This window comes from Eleutherodactylus coqui, chromosome 3 (genome assembly GCF_035609145.1).
Source record: "Eleutherodactylus coqui strain aEleCoq1 chromosome 3, aEleCoq1.hap1, whole genome shotgun sequence".
Lineage (NCBI taxonomy): Eukaryota > Metazoa > Chordata > Amphibia > Anura > Eleutherodactylidae > Eleutherodactylus > Eleutherodactylus coqui.
Window position 1 is genome coordinate 289,396,606 of NC_089839.1, and position 9,537 is coordinate 289,406,142.

The following is a 9,537-nucleotide window of genomic DNA, read 5'->3' on the forward strand; positions in this document are numbered from 1 at the left end:
TAGGTAATACCTGGGACCCCCCACAATGGATGACATGTTTCATTCCCTCCGATTGGCTAAATAGTCAAACCCCTCCCTCCAGGGAGGAGCCAGATACCCTTTATAACCCCTGTCAATAGCTCCAGAGCTTCATTGCCGGCCGCTCACCATCAGAGCTGCAGGCACTACTTCTTTCTCTCTCTATCTCTGCATTATTTGGTCCAATCCATCTATGGATAGACATTGAAGGGGGCTTCTCCATGAACCTTCTCTTCGCACTCTGGTGTTTGTATTGTATGGGGCATTTTCCCCCTGGTGGCAGTCATAGTTGCAACACTAATTAACATGGAGTGCGATCTTTATATTGATTGGACCTAGGGGATTACTGACCTAGAGGCATACGCCTCTTTGCCCTACGAGATTCATCTTTAAATTATTTTCGGGGGGCTACTACCAAGCACCTATCAGTTTACTCGTTTACTATAGGAGTAACCTGTAAGTGTGCAGTACCCTTAGGTGGCCTGGGATGTGTCCAGCTTGAATTCTAATACCCAAGCAGGCAATCCAAACTATAGAGAAGAGAAAGCGGGGTGGTGCTTCCCACTATTGGGCCCCACCGCTAAACCAGTAGGGACTTGATTAGGTTTCCAGAGCCATCTAACCCTGGTGACTGTCGTCTTAGAGTATAACTACAATAACTATAACACTATGACTCTAAAACACGAGTTGAGGGTGATCATCGCCTTCGCTCCTGAGGAACTGTCCCCCACAAGGACAGGGAAACGCATCGAGCACGTTTTTTGAGTACCTTGTTTGAGAACCCTTTTTCTTGAATATATTTGAGTGCCTTCTACGATTTAATTGTATCCTGATCAAGCACTCTTCCTTGATCTATTGTACCGCATAGTTATCCCAAATATGACACCCATTCCTCTTCATTGAGTTTGGGTTAAGATCTTGTTAATTTCTTACCACCTACCTGCACTAGCGGTACTTCTAAACTCTGGTACTGGTGCAATCACCACACCCCAAGTGAGCATACCTAATTACAGCAGTTCTTCTTGAACACCACAAGTGACGAGCCACTTGGTACGACCAACCTACCAGGGTCGACTTCCTATACTTCTTGTGTCAGTCCTATGTGTGTGAGTGTTACATGTTAGACCACGTTTTTAATAATTTTCTAATAAAAGTAATTTAGTTTTATATCTATATCTGTGAAGGGCAACCTGAAGGTTGCAGATTCAATACCTGCCTGGTTCAGGTAGCCGGTTCAAGGTTGACTCAGCCTTCCATACTTTCAAGGTCAGTAAAATGACTACCCAGCTTGGGGTAATAAACAAATTGCCTGAAAGTGCTGTGGAATAAGTTGGTGCTATACAAATAACAAGTGCAAAGAAAGCGCACCTACACTGCACTAAAAATCGCGTTAATGGACAATGTTTCATGTGTAGAAGACCAATGGCCCTGCTCTGTCTCTCCCTGCTATGGATTAATTCCCTAACAAAGATAGGACATGTGACTAAAGTCTTTCCATAAACTTCTATAGGAGCTGGAGAACACGCACCTCCGATCATGTGAATATGCTAACTCAAGCAGCTGGTATTAACGTGTTCACGCGATCTTTAATGCAGCATAGCCATGATCTTTGCACGCGGCTATACTGCGCGCAGGCAGCGCTTCTGTGAACAAGACCTAAGCCACATCTTTGTTTTCCTAAGCAACTCTCCCTTCTCAGCAAGCCATACTCTTTGGGTCATGCAAGATGAAAAAAGTGTCCTATCCACTTAATATACATTCCTGAACACAGAGCTGGTAGGATTCAACTATAACTCCGCTGTAATTAAAATCAGGCTTTAATAAAATGGGTAGGAAGTACAAAAGGTAGGCGGCTGTGCAGCGTCCAAGGAGTAGGCCCCAGCGGGGTATAGATGTAGGCCTTGTCACAGTGTCTCTACTGTCTCCCACTCGGGGAGTAACTACCGTGTTTCCCCGATAGTAAGACACCCCCGATTGTAAGACGTATCGGGGGTGTCAGGGGGGTCGGCCAATGTAAGCCGTACCCCGAAAGTAAGACATACCGTAGAAAAAAAAAATCATTACTCACCTCCCCCGGCGTTCTGTCGCGCTCCGGCAGGATGTCGCTCGCTCCTCGTCCCCGGCGCAGCATTGCTTTCTGAATGCGGGGGCTTGAAATCCCCGCTTCCAGAAAGCTAATACACACGCCGTCAGCCAGGTACAGAATGGCTGTGATTGGCTGAAGGCGCACGTGGCTTCAGCCAATCACACTATTCAATGACATCATTGAATGGCTGTGATTGGCTGAAGGCGCACGTGGCTTCAGCCAATCACACCCATTCAATGATGTCATTGAATAGTGTGATTGGCTGAAGCCACGTGCGCCTTCAGCCAATCACAGCCATTCAATGCTGTCATTGAATGGCTGTAACTGGCTGACGGCGTGTGTATTAGCTTTCTGGAGGTGGGGATTTCAACCCCCGCATTCAGAAAGCAATGCTGCGCCGGGGACGAGGAACGAGCGACATCCTGCCGGAGCGCGACAGAACGCCGGGGGAGGTGAGTAATGACTTTTTTTTATTATAAGACATACCCCGAAAGTAAGACATAGTCTGGCTTTTGGGGATAAAAAGAAAGTAAGACACTGTCTTACTTTCGGGGAAACACGGTAGGGACATGTCCTAGGAGCGGAGAGCAGGCTATTAAATAGGTTAACCTATGAGTAGTTTACCTTAGTCCGTTTGTCAGGTGTGACGCCACCCAGGGGCGTACCTATAGAGGATGCAGGGGATGCGGTTGCACCCGGGCCCAGGAGCCTTAAGGGGCCCATAAGGCCTCTCTTCTCCATATAGGGAACCCAGTACTGGGAGTAAAGCATTATAGTTGGGGGCCCCGTTACAAGTTTTGCATCGGGGCCCGGGAGCTCCAAGTTACTCCTCTGACGCCACCGTTCCTTCCTCCATGGTGAATTATTGATAAAGAAATAAAGAGCCCACACGCAGGGTTGAAGGTTAAAGGCAAAACCAGGAACGGTTGGTAGAGCCGTTTACTTGAGCACAACGTGAATAAAATCCTATACAGTCCAGCACAATTGACATCCACTGGCAATACACTTAGTGCAGAAGAACACGTGGGGTAACAGAAGGGAAACACGGGAAGACAGAGTGACTTACGCATGCTAAGTTTTCTGTGGATCTCTGTTCCTGGATGCCTTCTCACAAACACTCACCGACTCTCTACCGGTACACACTCACGGATTAGAAGAACGCACACAGCGCTGCACAGTGGGAACTCACACTTCTTGCGGCTTCTTACTTTCTTAATCCTCCATATAGGGAAGAACAAGGGGGTCCACAACATACGCCCGCTATCCTTTCAGCCTCTTCCATATTCTCTACATACATACTGATGGCCTCTACCCACTAACGTTTTTGTTTTTTTTACGCTGCGATATCGCAGCATTTTTTCAATGGTGTGAAGTCTGTATTCCTAAAAAGACTCCATGATGTCTCTCTTTTGCTTGCATGTGTAACTAATACTTAGTTACATATATATATATATATATATATATATATATATATATATATATATATATATATATATATATATTCGTATGCTTTTCAACTTTCACCTAGATATATGCTAGATGTCACCTTGAGAATGCAGCTGGACATATTAATTGGGCCAAAAACGTCCAACCACAAAGTTTCCTGTCTTTTTATCTTAAGGACATGTAACAACACTGTAAAAAGTCCTAGTCACTTTAGGCATGTCAAGTTACCTACAGGCTGTCTTTTTTTGTGGGAATATTACATGTCATTTGTATATTGTTGGTGCCAATGTATACCTTTGTTAATGTCTCTATGTATGGGATGTTTTCGGCACGCCAGAAAGAGTCTTGATTAAACTCTTAGCTGCACTATATACAGAAGCAGTAGTAATGTAATCTGTTATTTTACTTTGTGCTTATTTTCTTTTATTCATTTTTCTGAATATCTGTAATTTTTGGATGTTCTGTAGAATACAGAGACAAGCAAAGTATTTGGAGTCTCTCTCGCTGCGATATCGTTGAAACAGTCACTTGTAAAGAGCCAGGACGGTAGGAATCCAGCCCGAAGAAATGAAAAAAGGAATAACTAAGTGGAGCAGAACCCTAGAATACCACGAATATGGACTCTTCTCATGATGAACTTTTTCAAATGGGGGATTTGTGAAGGGTATAGGCCTAAAAAGACTCCATGATGTCTCTCTTTTGCTTGCACGTTATAATACTTAGTTAAACACATATATATTTGTATGGTTTTCAACTTTCGCCTAGATATATGCAAGATGTTACCTTGAGTATGCAGCTGGAAATATTAATTGGGCCAAAAACGGCCAACCACCAAGTTCCCTGCCTTGTTATCTTATCTTAAGATGTGTCTTACCAAAAACTTATCCCCAGCCAATAACTACCTTTTAGGTACTGGGTAACAGGATTCACTTATCCGCTAAGGGAGTTTTCTTTTTTACCTAAAAACGTCTCCCCAGATACCTGACTTTGGCTTACATTTTTTCGGGAGATAACGCCGGTCACGTTATACTAATTTTGGTTGTCTGTATCTGTGTCTGTTTTAGGATTCACAAAAAATCCTTTTTATATACATTTTCATTAATAAAAGCTAAGTTTTAGAAGGGACACTCTAAACCCTTTCTGTGACAAGTATTATCGACATCCAGGTGTTTATCCTGCTACTGTGAAACTATTTGGCATAAAGCCACTCACTTTACAGAATACTATAAAATTCAGCACATAGCGCAATAAATTTAGAATGCTTTTGCACATAGCATCGTCTCTGTGTGTGTCTGCATCCTCCTGACCGGTCAGTACCCCTTTAATTCGGAGCTCAACAGCATATGAAGGAAACCGTTGAATTTGCCTAACAATGGGGCTTACTAATTTAAAAATTGCACACATAAAAATCACAAGTTGGTGCTTTTGTGATTTTTGTATGATTTGATTTTAACATTAGAAAGCCCCATTGAAAAAAACGAAACGATATCGCAGCATTAAAAAAAACGTTAGTGGTAGAAGCTCTGCAGGTGTCTGTGTGCAGACCAGCTGCTCTCAGGACAGACAGGTGGATAGGACCAGTCAAGACAGACTCAAACAACAACTAATCTCTCACTCATGCACCTTGCAACCACATACATAAAATAAGGTCACATGACATACAAAGAGATACTTTTCCAGACATAACCCAGACAGTAATCCATTCAGTGCTGCAGCTAGGCAATACACATCATATTGACTCACATGGAACACGTTGACAATACACATAAGCACAGGACAACAAAGATCACTCAGAAACATCCAGAAAGTTTAACACATAAACTTCTGTACACTACAGCTGCACCCGTAAATGTACAATTCAGAAAACAAGTATAAACAACACCTCTGAAACAACCTCAAACAAATGTATGAAGGTGTATTATACTGCGGCTGTAATGCCGAAGCAAGTAGACACAAAAGGGTGCAACAGCATTCTGGAAGTGCTAGTACAGTGATCCAAATAAGAAAGTTGGAACAATACCTTTACAGCGCCACCTACTGGAAGGCAGCATTCCTGCAAGTCAATGTCAGACCCTTTATGCAAGCCTGCAAGTCAATGTCAGACCCTTTATGCAAACCTTATAACAATGACTACAAATTGATAACCAAGCCAGAATCCATACACAGACAGCTGTTTTGGGGTTTTTACTATTAGGTGGCGCTACAGAGGTATTATTCCCTCTTCCCTATTTGCATATTTCTCAGAGGAGCTTACATGGCCTTATAAGTCTCCTCAAACACCTTCTAGGTGCTCTCCATGATACCCTGTACAGAAATCTAGAGACAGAGGCTGGAGGAGAAGGAAGAGCTACATTTTAAAAAAAGCTAAGATATTTAAAGAAGATCTGTCACTGGATTAAACCAGCGGTGCTGGCTATATGGCTCTGCAGCTGCAGCCCTGCTGACTCTATTCCCATTGATTTTCCATGCTAATCTGCGTCTGCCCACATGGGTACTGCTTAGGTCTGGCTCCCAGATCTGTCAGTCTGTCAAGTGGGTAGTTGTCACTGCTCACTGTCAATGGGTGACATCGACGGTCAATCAAGTCCAACATCACCTGTTAACAGTGAGTGTTTAGGACGGCCCACTTGACAGATTCAGCATACCAAGAGCCAGACCTAAGAAGAGCCCTTTAGAGTGAAAAGAGGGGATTATGGAAAAAAATACACGTGAGGCCACGGTTGAAGAGCTATGCAGCTAGCACAGCTGCTTTTCCTCCCATGACATATCCTCTTTAATTGGCACTCTGCTGTGATGTTTAGGTTTTTTTTAAATTTGATACTTAAAGGAGTTATTGCAAGATAGACTCTTATCCCATAGCCATAGAATAAGTGATAAAGTCTCATTGGTGGGCGTTTAAGTGCTGAGACCTCCACCGATCCTGAGAATGGGGGTCCTGTGTCCCCCTCTGCTTCTCACTGTGAGCTTACTGCACCACCTACAGTGAAGAGGAGATTGAATGGAGCGGCAGTCACGCATGCGCAGTGCCGCTCCATTCATTCAAGTGGGGCCTTCTAAGGCTTCTGGGCCTGGTTGCGGTGGCCAATAGGAGGCAGTGCCCAGCCATCATTGAAAGACTGCTGGGGTTGAAGAGAAGAGACTGACAGCTTTCCTAGGTGAGTTAATCTTTTTTTTTTTTTTTTTACGGCTTGCTATGAATTTCAGGGAAAGGCTTATATTTCAAGCCCTTCCCCGAAAATCATCGCTACAAACACACTGCTTTCAATGGGACCGCAGCAGTGCCAGCACCATTGAAAGAAATGGGAAAGCATCACGGACTTTTGCCCCAGCTGTGGCAGAGGATTCCTTCATCCTCGTGGCCCCGCTGGGGTGAGGGAATCCCCTGCCACAACTGTCACAGCTGTGTTAGGGGAGCGCAATGCTCTTCCTATTGTTCTCAAAGGGGCTAGCGCTGCTGCCGCTGGCCCCATTGAAAACAATGGGCGATATCGCCCATTCCATTTTGCAATGTGAGATTACAGTGAAAACATTGCAAATGAGAATGAAACCATTGAAAATCATTGGTTTCATTATCATGTGTTTTCACTCACTCTTGCATCGCAAAGCTATCACATAATAAATACATCCACATTAGATGGGAAAATCCAGCGATTTGAGCGACTTCCAGCAAGGCCTGGTCATCGGTGCGGGAATAGCCAGGTCAGGATTTCACTGCCAACCACGTGGGGTTTACTCGTATAGCAGTGAGGCGAGTATACAGAGAATGGCGTGATCGAGAAAAATATCTAGTGAAAGGGGATCCTGTGGATGGAAGCAAATCACCACTGAAAGGGGTCAGAGAAGGATGTCAGGAATCACTCAGATGCACAGGCGCTGCACAGTCAAGAGCAACTAAATACAACACTGGGGCTCAACCAACGTATCCAAACGTACAACTTGACAATCCTTAGTATATATTGGCTATAACAGTAGATGACCAGTTCCAGCTCCATTGTGTCTTAGAGATTTAGGCCCAATGTCCACGGGTGGGTTTGATTTGCAGGATCCATGAAGGGTCACAAATCAAGCCACCCATAGGGAAATATTCTGATTTGATTTGCGGATCCTTGGATGCGATAATCAAATCGCAGCATGATCCATCTCAGTGTGGTTCCTGCACGGATGGCTTCCGTTGAAGTCAATGGAATTGTGGATGGACCGCAGATTCCGTGGGAGAGCAGGAGTTTAAAAATAAAAAGTACTGCACATGTGCCTCGGCCGTCGCTTCCACACACATCGGCAGTAAAGAAAATGCAAGACTTGGACAAGTATGCAGGGACCTCGGCCACAGGCAGGGTCGTATTCTGCTGCGGGCTCCTGCATGCGGAATTCGACCTTCCCGTGGACATTAAGCATAAGGAAGTTGAGACTCCAGCGGGCAAAAGAGCCTAAAAAATGGATCACTGATCAACAGAAAAACATATCTTGGTCAGATAAATCCAAATTTCTGTTGCACTGGGCTGATGAGAGGTCAGAATTTGACACAAGAAGCATGAATTGATGGACCCTTCAATAATTAAGGATGGTGGAGGTGGAGTAATGGTTTTGGGAAGGTTTTCTTGGTACCCTCTGCATTTTGTGATACTTCTGGATGGATGCCATGATGAATTGTTGCAGTTCTAAAGGTAAAAACAGGACCACCGTGATACTATATGGGGGTCTCTAACAGAGTGTTAATTCAGTATGATGATGGTCTGTGGTAGATATGGGGAAAAAATGCAAAGTATACAATGATGCACTGATGCAATGATATATGGGATCAGCGGATGGGTCACCCCATTACTAAGCAGGTTTGCCCTTCAGGACAATACAACAGTCATTAAAGTTCCAACAGGGGTTGTCGTCCAGCTTTGCAAAAGTCTTGAACAGCAAATTAAGGATAAATTTGATTTGGATGGATGAATAGAGCAAGGAAACCCATCGGCTGCTCACAGACGTCCAGCAGAGTCCAAATGTCTTAACTATCAATACAGCAGTCCATGCGGCTTCTCCGTAGGAAGAACATAGAGGATGTAAGACATGGCAGCCCATATTCCTGTGTTAGATGTACAGGGTAGCAACATAGAATTTGCATGACTTTAACTCCAACAACTTATCATTGTGCCCAGAGGTGTAACTTGAAGCTTCTGGGCCCCAATGCAAAACCAGTAACAGGGCCCCCAACTAAAATGCTTTATTCATAGTACTAGACTCCGTATATGGAGAAAAGAGACCTTATGGGCCCCCTGAGGCTCGTGGGCCCGGGTGCAACTGCATCCCCTGCAACCTCTATAGTTACACCAGTGATTGTGCCCCCTACTTGTAAAGAAGCAATGCCAATATATTTCAATGCAAGTACTGTAATTGTTTATATTAGATGCAAAAAAAATAATTACTTTACATTATACTGTATAAGGAAAGTCTGCATTAAAATTTTTAATTAATTGAAAAAACATTTCAGACTATTAAAAAATTCTATATTGAAATCTATCAGCTGTGAAGGTTCTGGTTCAAGAACCAACCTGTAACTATTGTGATGTCACTGCAGAATGTATTGACTATTGTGATGTCACTGCTGAATGTATTGACTATTGTGATGTCACTAAGGTCTGCATTGTCTATTGTGATGTCACTGCGGAATGTATTGACTATTGTGATGTCACTAAGGCCTGCATTGTGATGTCATCGGTCTTGGGGTATATAATGTGGTGTTGGACTCAGACCTGTCACTCATCAGTTGGATGTGACCGGTAAGTACTCCATCATTATTGATCCCCATCCCCAGTCTATTTAACCTGTTATGTTAGATACCTTGAATTATTCCCTGGCCTCATTAGGTGTTACAATTACTATTAGTCAAGTATTAATATGTTATTAGTATTAATATATCAGTAGTATATAAAGAGTAACTTTTGACATGTCAGAGTGATATGTCAAAAGTTTTGATTCTGTGGCTCTCGCTGCTGACA